This window comes from Delphinapterus leucas, chromosome 12, assembly GCF_059928025.1.
Source record: "Delphinapterus leucas isolate spDelLeu-1000000601 "Yukka" chromosome 12, BTC_Dleu_Yukka2, whole genome shotgun sequence".
Classification (NCBI taxonomy): Eukaryota; Metazoa; Chordata; class Mammalia; order Artiodactyla; family Monodontidae; genus Delphinapterus; species Delphinapterus leucas.
The window spans coordinates 76,723,940-76,742,779 of record NC_143140.1 but is presented as its reverse complement, the minus strand read 5'-3'; the positions used below and the strand labels follow the sequence as shown (position 1 = coordinate 76,742,779).

The 18,840-nt window shown below is 38.1% G+C and overlaps 1 long non-coding RNA gene across 1 annotated transcript in view; it reads right to left on the bottom strand.

The window, feature by feature from the left end:
* Window positions 1-18,840, bottom strand: part of LOC111169010 (uncharacterized) — a 129,229-nt gene that overhangs the window by 37,731 nt on the left and 72,658 nt on the right. Inside the window, exon 2 of the long non-coding RNA XR_002643133.2 lies at window positions 2,343-2,458. This is a non-coding gene — a long non-coding RNA (uncharacterized LOC111169010). The remainder of the gene's footprint in view (window positions 1-2,342; window positions 2,459-18,840) is intronic.

The following is an 18,840-nucleotide window of genomic DNA, read 5'->3' as shown; positions in this document are numbered from 1 at the left end:
AATTCAGGTAAAGGAACTATTTACCATTCCAATTTCATCTTTGAATTAGATCTCCAATTTCATGTTTAACTCCATTGTCAAAATGAGAGGAAAGGACTGCCCCTTCTTTAACTCCCAAATAATTTTGGAAGGATTTTCTAATCTTCCTAAAAATCTCTTATTATTTTATTACTTTTCTGTTTGCATGATTAAACTATGGTTCAACCAAATTTTAAAATGTTTAAAAATATTTTTTAATTTTAAACTGTGGTTAAGAAACACAAAACATAAAACTTAATCTCCGTATCATGTTTAAGTGTTCAGTTTAGTAGTGTTAACTACATTCACATTATTATGCAACAGATCTTCAACTGGTTTTCACTGGAAATATTTTGGGTATGACTTTTAGGGGACTGCTCTACTGCAGGGGGTGCATTATTTGACTCTCAGGTTTATTGTGGAAGGAAGGATCCTTACAGTTGCCTTTCTGGGTCAGTCCAATCACCTTTTGCAACTCAGAATTTAGCATCTGAGGTTTCAACCAACATGTGTACAACTTAATATAGATCAGGTAACCGTGGGTCTAATGCACCCCAAGGAATTTTAAATTCTTCTATGAATATTTGCTGGTCTCTCTGGGTTTAGGGGAATCCTAGTTATAGCTCTTGATTTAATTTGGTTCCAAAGTTTAAATTCTACAGTTGCTTACACACTTGACTCATGGGAGGGATGGATTTTAGAGGAAATTGGAGTTTGGATTCTTAAAAGAATTAGGTGATCTGGACAAGAGCAAGAAAGGGAGGAATCAAAAGAGGTATAAAAGGAGAGATCAGAAGGGAAAAAAGAAGAACATTTGGTTAGTGGGAGGCAACTGCAGGACAAGGATGGGGAGGATTTACCTGGGAAATGAGTCTTATGTTTTGTTATATGAGTTTGTCAAATTGCTTGTTAGCATTGGCAAAAAAATCTTCTAGTAAAGAAATCGTTGATGAGAATTTTATTTGGAGGCCTCTGCTACCAATAAAAATGCTGCCCATTGGGCCTGAAAAATATTATTCTCTTTCTTTCTAAGGTGTCTCTCAAATGAACAATTGGAGATTGGAGACAAGATGGCGGAGTAGAAGGACCTTGAGCTCACCTCCTCTCATAAGAACACCAAAATCACAACTAACCACCACACAACCATCTATAAAAAAGACTGGAACCTAACAAAAAATATATTCCACATCCAAAGACATAAAGAAGAAACCCAGCGAGAAAGCAGGAGGGGCACACTTGTGATATAATAAAATCCCAGACGCCCTGGTGGGCAACCCACAAACTGAAGAATAATTATATCGCAGAAGTTCTCCTACAGGAGTGAGAGTTCTGAGCCCCATGTCAGGTTCCCCAGCCTGAGGGTCTGGAGGAGGAGCCCCCAGAGCATTTGGCTTTGAAGGCCAGTGGAGCTTGATTGCAGGAGTTCCACAGGACTGGGAGAAACAGAGACTCCACTCTTGGAGGGTACATACAAGGTCTCGTGTGCACCAGGACCCAGGGCAAAAGCAATGACTTCATAGGACCTTGGGCCAGACTTACCTGCTGGTCTTGGAGGGTCTTCTGGGGAGGGATGAGGTGGGGGGGGTGTGGCTGTAGCTCTCTTTGGGTCATAAAAGTTGGTAGCATAAATATCAAATGAACAATTGTGTTCAAGTCAAATGTTCCCCAGAGTGGCCACTGAAAGCCAAATCATCTTCAGTGATTATGCCATTAGAAAAATAGGTACAAGACTTGAGAGCACCTAAAAGAAGCGGAAATCTTTCCAACAAAAAGAGACGATTTAGTCTTAGACAACCCCATAGCAATGGTCGCTAAAAAGTGACGATTGTGCACCTCATGCCTTGGGCCTCAACTAATACTTACCTGCCTCCAACCACAGACCAGACAGTCTGCACCCCCAACAGGCAGAAAACTCTCAGAGCCTTCAAAGCCAAGCTCTCAAATCAGAAATTAAAGATGGAACGAGAACCTTATCTAGTTTTGTTGCTGACACACAACAACATTTTTCCAAATGGATACTAGCTTGATGAGAAACCGTAAACTCAATGGCCGGTGAAGCTGGCTTTTGAACAACAGGCTTATTATAGCCCGTAACGCTCTATGACTATGACCTGTTCGGTGAGTCTCCTTCTGATTACAACACCTTTAGATGCACAACAAAAAATGGCAGCACAAAAGAGAACAAAAGAGGATGAAAAGGAATGGCTTGATTCCACCAAGGATGCCAAACAAACGGGCACCAATAACAAAACCCTGGTACCAAACTGAGAATAAATAGCCAAGTTATACAAAAAGAGCCCAGTTTAGGCCTAGTGCTGACTTACCGCAGGGGCAGGGATTCCACAAGCCTCAAGCACCAAAACACAGGGGCCTCCATTGAGTATCACACATCTAAGTGACAGGCTGTGCAGAGTGGATCTCAGTGAAACCTCCAGGAGAACTGTGGAAATAAACAAAGACCATCCAAATGAGAACAAACAGGCCTACGTATTCAGAGCTTTCTGTAACAAGGGAGTCAGTCACCATCACTTGCGCTTGACAGAAACTCAAAGGCAGACAAGGGGGTGGAAAATTTTACAGTGCAAAGAAGGAAGCCTCCAAGTCTGCTGTGACTGGAGGTTTGTTGACACGGGGAAGCAGGAGCTAACTGGAAGCAAGATATCTTATGTGATTGGTTTAGGGAGCATATTTGGCTTTCTCTCTCTCATTGGTCCTGAGTTGGAAGCAGGGACAAAAAAATAGAGAAGCTGGCACTCATAGACCAAGTCCTGACTGTTCCTGCCTGATTGCTGCAGAAGTGTTGGTTTGACTTTCCAGGCTGGTTGCTGCAGAGACTATGGGTCAGAGTTCCACTGTTATATACAGGCAATCCATTGCCCAATTGCATATTTAGTGTCTCAAGGAAAACCCTATGACTTGTTTAAATTTTTCTCAAGGGTTCTAGCCCCAACCCTGGTAAAGAATAGAAGCTCAATAAATATTTGAGAAGAAGAAAGAGAATGAGGGAGAGAAATAAAAGGCCCAAACAGCAGTGAACCCTAACTAAGTATGATAAGCTAAAGGAAGTGTCCATGCGATGAAGCCATTCGAGAGGTCATAGGAGGCATGCCTTCAGGTGGCATTGCTTAGCTGTGACCCACAGGAACAGCAGGACATAACGTTTCAACATGTATGCAACAGTCCAAAAAGATGTCACTTAATCAGAGAAAAGCTATAGGACACCATGCGAAAATGAAAAGAGTCACAATGACTCACAAAAAATATTACCCTCCCAGGCAAAAGGGATGGTCTTTGAGGTAGTGTCTTGTGGGAATACCTATTCAAGTGTCTTTTCAATCACTTGCTTCTGAGGAGTGAGCACTGTCAGAAACTTCTGAAATTTAGTAATAAATAAGAAGTGGCTGTTAACTTCCAGGTGAAACTTTATATTGCTCTCATAGGTACCTGAGCTAGACAGGACATTACAGGACATTAGTCCAATGCCTCTGCTTTGCACATACACATGCATACGTGTACACTGCCCAGCCCCCCACCCCCTCATACACACAAGAGACAGAGAAAATTTAAATAGATTCCAACATTACCTGGAGAAAAATAGTCATGGGCTTTTTAAAAAGGAAGTAAATCAGTGCCTAAGGTGTTTGTGAGAGGCCAAATTAAGAAGCTGGAAGTAAACCAGGGGAGGTGAGCAAAAAATGAATTGTATGTTAATTTCAAATTAGCATTTACACTGGTTCCAGGCTTCAAAGGGCAAGGATCTGAGGAAGTATTCAGAGGAGGAAAATTATTCATCCTAATTGAAAAAGAACAGTCTTGAGGGATTTACACTAGGGATGCAGGCTCTTGGGATTATTGTAATCTGTCCCGTTTTTAGCTGAGCTGTGTGGAGCAAAAAGCCAGCTCCCCTGGGCAAAAAACTGAAAAGCTGGGTAGCCCTTCAAAACAAGTGATGGTCAAGGGCATCAAGAGATATTAGGTTTTAACTCAGAGCTAAAAGAAAAACAAGGAAATTTTAATAGCTTGAATAGCCAAGAGCTATCTTAAGGTGTAGGAGCTATAGAGATAACTATAAAAGTCTAAAATGATATGCGGAGAAGAGGAAAAATAATTTTCCCTCTACTCTTCTAAATTCTTGGCTGAGACCCATTTAATAATAGAGATTAGCAAGAGAAAAACAAGCAAGTTCATTCATATGTATATCTAATGTATGCATCGGAGATACCCAAGGAAAACTGAGTAACTCAAAAGTGAAGGCTTACAACTCCAGCTGATACATAGCATCTTCAACAAAGAACAATAAATTCATGGAGAGTGATAAGAGAAAAGAAAGCAGTTTTTTACTTCCAAGGGTGGCAAACTGTGGGAAGGTAGATCTATGGGAGAAAACTAGTAGAAGATAAAGCCTAGTTAGTAAAGTTTGTTATGTAGATTCCTCTGGCGCCTTCTACAGGCTGATAAGGTCTAAAGTTGTTTCTGGGGATTAACTTTTGTCCTTCCTGGTAGACAGGAGAAGAGGGACACATTTACGTGCTACTAAATTTATTTAGGCAAATAGGGGGAGGGGGCTTCCCTGGTGGCGCAGTGGTTGAGAGTCCGCCTGCCGATGCAGGGGACACGGGTTCGCGCCCCGGTCCGGGAGGATACCACATGCCGCGGAGAGGCTGGGCCCGTGAGCCATGGCCGCTGAGCCTGCGCGTCCGGAGCACTCCGCAATGGGAGAGACCACAACAGTGAGAGGCCCGCGTACCGCAAAAAAAAAAAAAAAAAATAGGGGGAGGGCAGGGAGCTTTCCTTGTATGTGCTTCTTCTCAGTTGCCTCAGCTCAAAACAATTCTTATGCTAAAGTGGCATATTTGAGGTGGCATATTCGAGGTGGCATATTCTACTACCCTTCTGGGGTGAAGGATTCTTTATGCCTTATACTGGGTTAAATAGTGACCCCCCAAATTCATGTCTACCCAGGACCTTTGAATGTGACCTTATTTTAAAATAGGTTCTTTGCAGATATAATCAAGTTAAGATGAAGTCATACTGAATAAGGGTGGGCCTTAATCCAATAACTGGTATCCTACTAAGAAGGAATCTGACACAGACATAGGGGAGTAGGACAGAGGCAGAGAGACTCTCGTGACGCAAGCCAAGGAATAACAAGGATTGCCAGCAAGCACCAGAAGCTGGGAACTCTCTGAGACAGTATGGCCCCCACCAACAACTTGATTTTGGACATCTAGCCTCCAGAACTATGAGAAAATAATTTTCTGTTGTTTTAAGCCACCCAGTCTGTAGTAACTTGTTACAGCAGCCCTAGAAAACTAACATAGGCCAGAGGAAAAAATGGGATGAAAAATTCAAAAATGGATTTTACATAAATTCAATACATATTTATTGTGCATTAACTATGCCCCAAATTGCAGCTGTAGAGAATACAAAGATACTTATGAACAGATCCTGCATTGGAGGAGCTTAGCATCGAAACTGCCACTGATTTTCACAGGAAAAAAAAAAAGATTTTCTTTTCCTTTCAGTGATGCTGTCAGGTTAGCAACATAGTGGAAGACTGATATAAGAGAATCAAAGTTGTGAGTACTCAGCAGGTGGGCCATATTGTGAAATGGCTTGCAAACCACTACAGAGAAAAAAAATTATAACTTCAGGACAAAAAGGTACAATGCAAATCAACTGTTTCTTAAGCAGCTCTGTAGAGAAAAGTAAACTTTCTGAACTACTTTTTCTCCCCCTTCCCCCAGGATTCCTTTCTGGAAGCAAAGTGTTGGTGGGGAGGTAATTACTAATAGCAACATCAGTGCTGACACTTGCTGGAAAAAAACCTTTGGCATTTTTACCTATAACAAACCTGTCACCAGTGAAGGCACTTAAGAAACGTGCCTTGCTAGTCTTCTGCACACTAGAAAAAAAATTATGGTCATGTAAGGCATTTAACAAACACTTCATAAGTGAAAAAGGAGTGATTCTTCTTTTGCCCAATTTCTTCCCAAATTATTAGTTCATAGGGATAGAAATTGACTTCTCTTTTCCCCCAAATGATCAAATTAGAACAATTCTATCTAGTTTTAATCCCTGAAATTAAAAAAATAATAATTTATAAAGCCTGGAACTGACTATTCCTGGGGTTAATTCCTCATGTGACCCTCCACGTCTTCTTATGTAGATCTCTTTCCAACGTCATGTGGGTTTGGGATACATCAAAGAAAAATTGCACTGCATGGAGTTAAACAGGTAAGAGGGACTTTATTCAAGACCATCTCAGTAGAGGTCAAGACTACTGCAATAGGGGATGGAGACTGAATGTAACTCTGAATACCACCAATGGCAGCTGGGTATTTGTAGCCAATGGGCAGGGTGAGGGAGTAGATAGAAAGTTATTAAGAGGAACTTGGTTTGGTATCAAGGATAGAGGGACTCCTGCTAAACTGGCTTGGCAGGATTCTTGCTGAACTAGACGGGCAGGCCAAGGGTAAGACCTAATAGAGAAGAGGGCTCAGAGCAACCTGACTAATGTTCAGTCAAAGAGCGAGAGCCCTCATCAGATGATACGCCCAAGTAGCCTTTGCATTAACAGAGGTGTGTCAGTCCAAGGTCCAAGAAACGGACCAGATTTACCCGCATGTTTGATTGTCTTTGTTTTATTTTCTTTTGGTTTATTGGCCAACTATTCAAATAATTTAGAAATCACCCAAGTAATTTTTACTAATTGGTATGCGTGAATTTATAGAATGGCTACAATTCAAATAACTCGTATGCTTATATCAATAAAAACAAAACTATTCAAAATTGCTTTCATGTTTGTTTTGCTTCTTATTGTTCAATGGTTGTGACACATAAAGGAGAAAAGGAAGACAAAGAGTAGACATGAATCAGGAACAGGGCCTCACCAGATGCACAGCTACGACCTGAGGGTCTCCCAATTCCTCCCATTAGGAGAGCTTCAGACCCATTGGCTGACTCGCTCAAAGTCAAATGGAGAAGTCAGGATTTGAAGCCATATCTGTCTGACTCCAAGATAAGATTCTTTCCATTATACCAGCAGTTCCCAAACACCAGCTCTTGGACCTGGACCAGCTCAAAATTAAGTTATAAGCTGTCAGAGCAAAATGAAAAGTGCAAGGACAATGTAGTGAGCTTTTTTTAAAACAAAATGAATTCAATTTAAAGCACTGTTCTTTTTCTGAGATTACGGCCCACTTCTTGTGAAACGATAGTGGTTATGATGGTAATTATTTGTTTTTGTTTTTGTTTTTCAATGTCCTTACCAGACAAAATTTAAAATTTGGCCAAGCTATAAATGACACCTGAATGTTTTTGATATTTTGGTCACTCATGGAATTCCAGAACCCAGAAATCAGGACTGCCAAAAGTTCCTGTGAAACATAGAGGAAACAGGCAGCTTGGCATGTTCATTCAGTGATTTCCTCACCTCCGTGTTCACTTCAACCTCTGAAATTTAGAGAAAAGTCACTCTGATTGGAAGAAAAGTTAACATCTCTAACTGTATTAGAGAACAAGGACAGACACCAAGGCACAGCCAGAGATGATGAGAATTGAGGTGATTCTAAGGAGTAGAAGAAAATCAGCCACTGGAAGGTCTAATGGCAGGAGAAGAAAACAAAAGATATTGCTCAGACTGAGAAGAAATATGCACACTATTGACTCTGCAGGCAGGACAAACAGAATCATTATCCTCTGTGGATCCATCTTGGTTTTTTACCTCTCCAGGGTTTTACCCACTGCAGGGATGCTTGCTTTCACCAAAGAGGGTGCATCTTCCTTAGTGAACAGGCAGGAGAAGTACAGGCAGATCAACATTCCTGTATGTGCAGGAAGGTTTCTCATTTTCAAAGGTTACTATTTTTAAGTGACCATTTTTAAAGATGACGGGACATCTCTGACATAACAGGAGGTGTTCTATTTTTCACTTCTGTCCACTTGCTTACTTGAAGTACTAGGAAAAAAAAAAAAGAAGAAGGAAAAGGTCTTGTTTCCTACCTAACCGAAAGAGACAGTGTGTGATGTTTAAGAGCCTTACAGTCAAGAAAAACAGGTGTGTAATGGCCCACGTTCAGTGGGTAAATCAGGATGGCTCTTTAAACTTGTGGTGCCTCTGTTTCCTTGCTAATAAAATGTGACTAAAAATATTCCCCACTCAATAGAGTTGCTGTGAGAATTAAAAAATGTATGTTCAATACTACATGTACCTCCAGGTATATACAATAATGTTAGCTAACGTTATGTGGACTATATTTACTGTAAGTAGGATAGCTGAGCATGTCCCAACTCAGAATAAATAATAAGCATATACTACTAAAGAGAGCCTATTGACTAAACTTGAAGTAAAAAATTAAAAATTATTGTTCACTACATCAGCAACGTACCGAGGGCCTGACAAGCACTTCTAGCTGTTGTTCTGACTCTCCCACTGATTGGCAGCTACAGATGACTAGGAAGGATGCCCACCCCACCCCCATTCCTCCTCATTCCAGAGACTTGACCTTTAACACAGTCCCCTAGGTTTCCGCATTGGAATGGGCAGGGTTAGCTGTCTGCCTCAAGAACTCTAAGGATGTTGGTCCGTTCTAGCCAGTAAAAAGCACTGTCCTAAAGTCAATAACTCTGTCCTTAGATTGACTCAGACTCTGAGAGAGGCAATACCATGACAGGGCTAGGGCACCGGTATTATTCCTGAGACTGGTTAGCTACTTCAATCCTTGTCCTAAGTTTTGGTTGGACTCTTTTGAGGGAATCCATTTTCCAAAGCTCTTTCAAATTCCGGATAGCTCTTCCAAGTTTATTTCTAAGTATCAGTGTCCTTTCTTATTACTTCTGGATTACCTCATACACAACCTTTATTTTTTTAAGAAGTCATCAGAGTTCATTTTAAGCCAAGATTTCTTTTTCTTATTAATCTTTTTTCTCTCATTGTAAAGTTGATAATCTTTGTGCTAAGAGACTTATGAAACAAAGTTGGATTACTCCTGGAGGCCATCTAAAGCCAGATTCCTGAAGTCAGAGGTCGCTAAAGTACGACCAGCTGGCCAAATGGGCCCGCAGCCTGATTTTGTAAATACACTTTTATCGGAACACGGTCACACCCATTCATTTACATATTCTCTATTGCTGCTTTCACGCTACAAGGGCAGAGTTAAATAACTGGGACAGAGACTGTACAGCCTGCAAAGCTGAAAATATTTACCATCTGGCCCTTAACAGAAAGATTTACCATTTCCCTGCCTTATGAAGTCAGAACGCTATAAGAAAAGCTGGTCAATTCTGAGAAAAGTTAGTTGGCTACCATCCTGATAATTAAGTAGCCACTTTTGCCCAAAATTTTCCAAGATCGCAACATGTCATAAGGAGATCTGACACTTGAAAACATTTTCTATTTTGATGGTTCAAAATGGGACCAAAATTACCATCTTCCAATGGGAATTATCCAGGTTCTTCTATATGAAGCATCCTCTCCCAGAAACTACTTCCAGTTAATTAGAGTTGAATACCTAAAAAGCCACGCTGGGGGTAATTTCGGTGGGAAGATAAGAGGATGTGACAGTCGTAAGTCTAGATTACATTTAGTGAATGGGAAAAAAACCCCTCCAAATTTGAAAATCTTTGGAAGAAAATTTAAAGAACAGTTTAGTTAAAAAATTAGTGAAGTTGCTATCTCTTTTCTCCTCACAAAAAGCCAACTGTACATCACAGGGGCACCAACACCAATATTTCTGAACCAAATCTGAAAACAAATAACAAGCACTGGGTATTAATTTGCAGTAATAAAAGAAGCATATTCTTGATGGGTTGCTCCCTTTGCTGAATAAGAGACAAAGTTTGGGAAAATGAGAACATGAGATGGAAGGCCAGAGGAGCTACTTCTGGCTCCTTATGCAAAGACATGCTTTTAAACTTTAAAATAAGTAAGATATCCTTCAATTAAAGAACAAGAGACAATCATATTCTATTAAAAATGAAGCTAATACAATTTTTATTTGTTTATTTGGCCACATGTTGCATGCATTTCTCCTTTTTTGTGTGTGGGTGTGTACAGCTGGGTCACATACATTCTGGATGATGTTTAGTTTCACTGACTTTCCTTAATTCAGTCACCAATGAAATCTGCCACCCATTTAAAATTGTCACATCCCTGGTGGAAAGCAATTTGGAAAAACATTTTAAGAGACACAGAATGTTCACAGCCTTTGACCTAGTTATCCCACTGCTTGGAATTTATCTTTAACTAAACAATTATTTATAATGGCACACACAAAAAAACCTTTACATCCAAAAATAAGAGAATAATTGAATTAAGATACATCAACTAGAAGAACTGTTACACAGCCATTAAAATAATTATGGAAATCATGTAACAATACAGAAAGTATTTATGGAATAATGTTAAGGGAGAAAAGTAGAATGTAAAATTGTATCTGCATTATGATTACAATATGAAAAATGATGTCTGCATAAGAACTAGGACTGGAAGGAACACAGAAACGATTTTTTGATGAATTGAAATATAGGATTACTTAGGGTGGTGGTATGGAGGTTGTATTTCTTTAATAAATGTTTATTTTTATGATGCGGTTTATAAGCTTAAAAACAGAGAAGAACATCTCACTTTTCCCCCTTCTCTTTAATATTTAAAATAATTTAAGAACTGTATCAGTCATGGTCCAGTTACGAAGAAAAGAAACCATTCCAACTAGATTAAGCCGGATGGCGTTTATTCCCGGATCAAGGCAATGGCTGAGGAAACAGACTCTAGGTTGAGTTTCCAGAAATAATTCTCAAGGCTCTAACTGGGCACCCCAAAGAGCTGCTTCTCCTGCCATGACCAGGAAGCAGCTTGCAAAACTAGAAAGCTCTGTTTACATCTGTTAGCTCCCAGAGAACATTGCCTCTGTATGATCTGCACCAAGGCAGTTGAGCTTCACGCTTTCTTCTCTTACTGTGTAACCCAGTTCTGAATTTAAGTTTTGGACAAGTGCAACAGATCGACAATACCTAAATCACATGCAAAATGCTTTACAGCTTCCACGGTACAGTGAGGCACTAAAAGGAGGCTGACTAGGTGGTAAACAAGCCAGTTTCTAGTATCTGCCACAAAGAATTGCCAGATAAAATACAAGGCACCCAGTTAAATGAGAACTTCAGATAAACAACAAATAATTCTCAGAATTTCCCAAATATTGCACGGGACAGACTGATACTAAAAAAGTATTAATTGCTTACCTGAAATTCAGACTTCTTTGGACATCCTGCATTTTTATTTTTTAAATATTGCAATCCTACTGTCATGGAAACCAACAGAAATTGAAATCATTCCCAATTCATACAAAGCTTTGGTGATATTTATTCTCAGATACGGATTCTTGCAATAGAGTAGCCACAAATTTCTAATGGAAGCATTTTCTTTTTTTAAACTAATACACATTCTCTCGATTCTTTATAATTTCTCCAAAAGTAGGGAGCAAAGAGGTGTTTACATGTTGGTTAGGCTCTCATATCCAATCAGAAGGTATCAGTGCTGCATGGCCCCCCTAGAGAGAATGTATTCCTTAGAGGTAATTTTTTCTCTACTGCTTTCTTTTAACAGACAAGAAGTTAAGTTAGAACAGAGTCAGAGTTAGCGCCCAGGACTCCCAGACTTGACTCTTTCAGTCAGGTGCCTCTGAAAAGAATAAGCGTCCTTTATCAGTTGTGATATGTTCAAACATAAGTGTCTAAGACAAAAACATGGAGTCCTGATTAACCTCTCATAATTACTGAATGCCAGGGAAAGCATGAGTTGCCACTCAAGAACTGTGGTAGGAAAATCTCTGGACCAGGATGGCCTGGATTTTAGCCCTGAATACATTACCACCCTGCTTGGTTAAGTTTGAGAATGTGATAATTCTTCTGAGTCACAGTTACCTCATCCTTTAAATGAGGTCATTAATACTTTTCCTGTTTCCTTTACACGTTGTCATAAGGATCAAGTAAGTTCACATCTGTAAAATTTTATGAAATGTAAGAAGTGCCATATAAGAAACTTTACAGTCTCATGATTGAAAATTACTAACGTTTAAAATATTCAATATTCCAAAGATTATCCATCTGTGGTGGGCTTGTTATATGCAATACTTTCAATTCTTGCTTATTTTACCCTTGAGCAAAGTAGGTTTAAGTAGTGACAGAAGTCCCAAAGTAGAAATGGTCTAAACAAGATAAATAATTATTTCTTGCTGAAGTAAATGAACTCTGAAGGTAAATGGGACTTAATTATTCTTAGGGACTCTGGTTTCTTCTATTTTGTTCTTCTGTCATTCTCATCATACAGATTCCACCTAATTGCCCAAGATGCTGATCAACTCCAGCCACCACATTTGCATTACAGCCATTAGAAGGGGAAAAGTTTTGAAGAAGGCATACACCTTCCCTTTGTGTTGAACATGCTTCCTTGAGTGTAAACACCATTTTCACTTATATTCTGTTGCCATAATTTCATCAAGTGGTCACACCTAATTATAGCAAGCTGTAATTTCAGACAGCCACATGCTCATCTATAAATCAAGACCTCTATAGCTAAGTCAGACAATATTCTTTGCCACTGCAGGTAAAAACCAAATATCTTTCCACATGAATTAGAGAGAGTCTTAGTTTGGGCTGTTATAACAAAGTATCATAGACTGGGTGGTAACAAAAATTTATTTCTCACAGTTCTGGAGGCCAAAGTCCAAGATCAGGGTGCCATCATGGTCTGGTTCTGGTAAGAGTCCTCTTTCAGGTTGCAGACTGCCTTCTTCGTGTTGTATTCTTCCATAATGGAAAGAAACTGAAAGAGTTCTCTGGGGTCCCTTTTATAAGGGCACTAATCCCATTCACGAGGGCTCCACCCTTATGACCTGATTACTTCCCAAGGGCCCCACCTCCTAATGGCACTGCACTGGGAGTTAGGATTTCAACAAATGAATTTGGGTGTTTGGGGTGGGGGTGGGGGGCAGACACTGACATTCAATTCATTGCAGAGAGGAATTCAATTAAAGATTAGAATCTTTTTTTTTTAAATGCAGACATAGAGTGGAAAAGCCAAACAACACTTGCTTTAATCATATAATTAAATTACTGTCCAAATAGATTATAAGCTCCATGTAACAACAGTACAGTGTCTGACACATATCTGATCATTTGTAAATACTTGAAGAAAAAAACAGCTGTTAGAGGCAAAGAGGAAGGAATTGCAAATTTTATCTCTGCAGAATCAAGGCTGCCAAATATGAAATTATTCAATTATTGAGAAAGTGAAACAGAACAACAACTTGCAAAACTGTCTTCTAACTCACAAAACAGGTAAACTATAACAAACTGTGACATGCAAGCAAATTATTGAAGATCAAATTTCTCACTTCATTCAGACCCTTATGTTCCAAGACAAAACTACTTAACTTTGCCTGAATTCATAAAATCTCTAACTGGAACTCACCAGTTTACAAATTCTGACCAGTTCCTGAGAAGCCTAGCCATACGATCAACTCCAGCCTGCAAGTACATTTCCCTGACTCCCTCTTTTTCAAAACATTCTATAGTTACCTTGGTATGTATCAATAATAATATTAATGAATTTAATGTTGATACAGGTTGTATTTCTAATGTTCTTTGCTCAGTAGTGATAGACCACATTTTATTAAATGTCACACTTATTGTTAATGTCTCACATATTTTTCTTGAGCAGTAGACATGTCAGTGTATTAATATGGATAGATAACCAGTGTGAGAACTAAAGAAATTTTTTCTAACAAATTGTATGTTATTTAAATTCTCCCTGGTAAAAGAGAGAAGAAATGAGCTGAGACATGGGATCTGTTCACATAGACAAGGTCAGGATAGGGAGCAGGTACAGGGAAGAAATATTTTGGAATCACTAAATGAGTCAACAAATATCAGTACAGAAGTGAGATAATATAGCAAATATCAAACAATAAATATCAGTACAGAAGTGAGATTTATCTTTTTGAAAAGTATTGTACTCCAATGAATTTGGTCTTTTCTGTAAGCCTTAAAGTCTCATAACTTTAACACCAGGTTTACACTCAGAGTAAATATATGAGCACACAATTTAATTTTGTTTCTTATAATATATGACTTGGGGCATATATTATCTGAGTTTTAATTATCTTGTTTGTAAAGTAGAGATATTATACTACATTTAACTTAGGATATTCAACCAAATGGCCCTCTTTTACATAGTTAAAAACACTATAAAATTATATGTTATATCTGCATACTTCATTATATATAATCATACTGCAGGCACTATATACTGGTGATGTTCTCTTTACTATGTATTATTGTATACACAAAATCATGTTTATTACACTTTATGAGCAATTCAAACAATTTTTCTCATATAGTTTTGACTATATACAGTATTTGCCTGATGTGCTGATTCTAGAAATGAATCATCAAGTAATTTTTTATTCCACTGCAATACCTACAACACAGATGGGTTGATATGAACACATCAAAAGAAAAAACTGGTAAAACTGTCAGCATGCAGTCAGTTCTCCATTTTGTTGGCCAAATATGAATTTTTATTCCTGAAGCCTAAGACAAGCATATTTAAATGATATAAACGGTAATAGAGTAATCTCTATAGCAAAGAAAATGACTATGCTAATCACAGTCACATAACTACACTGAAGGCCACCAGAAGATGGCAGTCTTATTTCTTTAAGGAATAGGATGACTCTGAGACAAATGGTTGGGATATGAGATGACAGATAGCGTGGAAGATGAAATCGTTCAGGTCACTGCTGGCTACTGCCAGTCGGCGTAATTCCTTCCCCAGGTACGGCCAATGAACTCTTTCTGCAGGAAGTGCCGGAAACTAAAAAGCCTGACTTTTAATGCTATGGATTACACCATGAACGATTACATAAGGAGAGAAAGAAAGAGTTCACAAGTCATGGGAAACTTTTTCACCACTGTTTTTTTCTCATCTTTCTTGGCATGCTCCTCTTTCATGCTGTGTCAGCACACGTGAATGCTGAGATAAAACCTAGGGTATTCCTCTGATGTTTTCTCTAGACTCATTGATGGAAAGAGAAAACAGATTTACTGTGGTCAGGAAGAGACACTGAGACCGATTATCTAGTCATATCCACATCCTTCAAAGAAGGTATCCAAACCTGAAATACATCTAAATCCTATATATATTTATATTGATTAACCTCCTTCTCAGCCTCAAGGAATTAGGCATTAAGGCAGCAGATTGGGCCTTCATGCTGTGTGTCTTCAAAAACCCTCTCACTGATTTTTGTGACTTTCTGATGCACCACCATGAGCAATAGGCTGAGCACAAAGAAATCAACAATTCTAAATTGAAGTTCTAGAATAGTCACCCTGCTGTTTTATTTCCTGCCTTTTTGATAAGCTGCTTCTCCCCAGCCTATGCATATAGAACAGGAACAATTTGGTTTGCCCTTGAAGAATCCCTCCCCCACCAAAAAAGAACACTGGCATTATTCACATTTTCCCAATATGGATTCATGTAATGCCATTTTTTCAGTGCTGTTTTGAAGGCTTGGAGAATGGTGAAAGCTCACATTAATAAGCATAACCATTTAATTTCCAAAATTAATGAGTAGAACTCAACAGATTGAGTGCATTGTATTGGAATATCTGATTTCTTTGGAATTGCTCTGAAACTCAGAGAGGGTATGATGACCAAATGGTGCTAGACTAATGATCTTTTCATATTATGATATGAAAAGAGAGAAACAAGTATTGTAGCATGCATAGCAATTTTGTTTCAACTTGTTGATAACAAAACACATTTCATCTCAATTAACAAGTAGACTTTGTTATGAAGTGCTAGCCAGATTGCTAATAATTAAAGACTTAATGTGTCTTCCGTCATTATAATAGGGCACTGATGAGAGGCTGTAAAAAGTGTTTGAATTCTGTTGGCTCTATTTATTTGGGGAAAGGGAAAAAATCCCTATCTTCATAAAGATGAATTAAGAAATAATGCATATGATTATTCTGGGTCTTTGGGAAAAGTTAAGATATCATCTCTCAGTGCTTGCCAATGATGATACCCAGTATAGAAATGGTCCCCAGAGGATCCCAGGCCAGTTCAGATACCCTTCCCCAAACAAGTAACTCCCTGGCCCTTGTTCCAAGTTCCTGTCTCCCCCATATCTTTATAATAGACTCACTTTTTTAAAAATTAATAATTGAGAGCTTAATATATGTATGCTTTCCCATACTTGTTATACTCTTGGGTAACTGGCCTAAATGACCAGTTTTAATGTTTGTTTTGATTTGGGCAATCTAACTGTTTTAGCATCTTGTGTTGAGATTACGTTAGTCACTCATTTCTTTCTTTTCCTGCAACTTAGGCATGTGGGCATGGTTCCATGCGTTCGAATTATCACCAGCATCAATTTTGTAAACCCAAATCAGTTTAAGATGTCTGTTTCCAATATATTTTATGCTGAAGCCAACTGGTAATGATCCTCAGTATTTATTGAGGACCTTCTTCCCCCTAAGATTTTTAAATGATGAGCTTTTGCCCTACAGCAATATTTGCCGCTTCAAAGTCCATGTTGTGGTGTGGCTTCTTCATATCTTCTGAATGGGCTTTTATTCACCATTATCACTGTAACAAAGAAAATGGATCGACCTACACATGTTGCCTACCATGCCCGGTGCTGTACACAAAAAGTCAAAAGAAGTGCTCTTTGGCCCTTCAGGGCTTTCTTTTAGAGATGAATTAGATCTCAAGTAGGATTATGATATGACCATTCCTGACTGAAAAATGCAGACTGAATTTTCTGGCACAAATACTCCTGAAATTTACTCTGTTTCATGCTGATCCAGAGCTCGTTCTCTGATCAAAAAAATGCAGAGATCAGCAACGTTAAGGATACTTTTTTACCAGAGTTAGACAACCATTGTATTTAATCTTCTTTCACATATACACACTGCATTTCCCATTTAATCCCAAACACACAGAAAATCTGCCCACGTGTGACTCTAATTGACAAGTATGGCAAGACTGGGTTTTCTATACTCATGCTGGTATTTAATACAATTGGGTAAAGAAACAATTCAGATCATAAAATTTAAAACTATGATAATCACAGTTCAATTCATATGGAGTTTCATTTAAAGGGTCAAAAGTATATTCCTATGTTCTAGTTTATTTATTTTTTCCAATCTCCTAGAACTGTAGAAAGGAAAATGTAATTGATTTTGATTTGCATTTTTCTCACTGGCCTTGTGTGGTGTAATTTAGTTTAGTTGACTTGCGAAGGTCATTCATTCACAACAGGGATTCGATCAATATTTATTGAGCACTTACTTCATGCCAGGGACTGTGCTATATGCTGGGGATAGAACACTAAACAGAACAGACAGTCCCTACTCCTGAGGCGCTTTCAGATACTTTTATAGCCAACTAGAAATAAACTCTAGATATTCAATTCCTTAATTTTCTGATCATTTCTTTATCCAGTAAGATCTGATTACCCAATAGATTTAATTATTGAATATCTGATATTTCCTCAACTCTCAGTAGGGTGTTTAGGCAGAAATTTTTCAGGTATCATTAATTCAGTAGCAAAATGCTATGAACTATGATCATGTTCTGAAAGTTGAATTCTTAATCTTAGTTACAGAGCTTTGTGATTTTTTATTGTATCTTAACAAATAAAAATGAGAAAATTTTAATTTTCTTACAGGAAAATTAAGAAACTATCTGGCTCAAAAACATTTTTTTAACGTGGAGATAGACGTCTTTTAAGAAATATCTTGCACATTATAGTCAGTTAGTGAATGGCTTTTTGAATGAATGTAAGATCTTTGACAACAGAGACTTTGCCACCTTCCTTTACTTATCTGTTTCCAGCACATAAAACTGAGTGTCTACTATGTGCTGGAAATAAAGAAGTGAATTTATTTATATTTAATGAATGAATGTGGCCTCACTGATAGCAAAAGACTAATTCTTACTATTTAACTGGAAAAGGAAAAAAAAAATCACATGAAATTCCTCAGTGAAGAAAATTGTTGTGATAGCTTTAGTCTACTAAATTTTATTATAAATACTGGTTTATTTGGATTTATTTCAACCAGTTAATTTGAGCTCTCTGTTCTGTTTTCAGGTTCCAAGCATTTTCCCCACTTTTATTGTTGTTGAGAAATCTGTTGTCAGTACAAGAGTAGCTTCATTGTAAGTAATCTGTCTTTTCTTTCTGGCAGCTTTTAAGGTCTTTGGTATTCTAAGTTTCATTACAATGTGTTTACGTGGGGATTTCTTTTTTTTAAAAAACGTATCCTGCTTAGGACTATTTTTATTTTGTAGATTCATATCCCTCCTCAATTCTGGAAAATTCTCACTCATTATCTCATTGAATATTGCTTCTCATTTTTTCTATTTTCTCTATCTGGATGCAAGTTAAATGTATGTGAGAGCTTCTCATTCTCTTCTCCGTCTTTTAATCTCCCTCTCAGTTTATCTTTTTATCTCTTTTTGCTGTTTCCTGATGAATTTCACTATGCCTAGCTTTTAGTTCACAAATTCTTTCTTCACTGTGTCTAATCTACTCTTCAGCCTATTAAATGATTCATTACAACAGTTGTATTTTTCATTATCAGAAATTGTATTTTGGTTCTTTTCTAAACCTGCCTGCTTTATTCTAACAGCCTATTATCACATTTTTATTTCATCTCTTCTTTTTATAACAATTTGCAGCACACCTTTAAAGAAAATAATATGAATCTCAATTTCCCATTATTTTAAGTTCTTGGGGGTCCTAAATTTGCTTT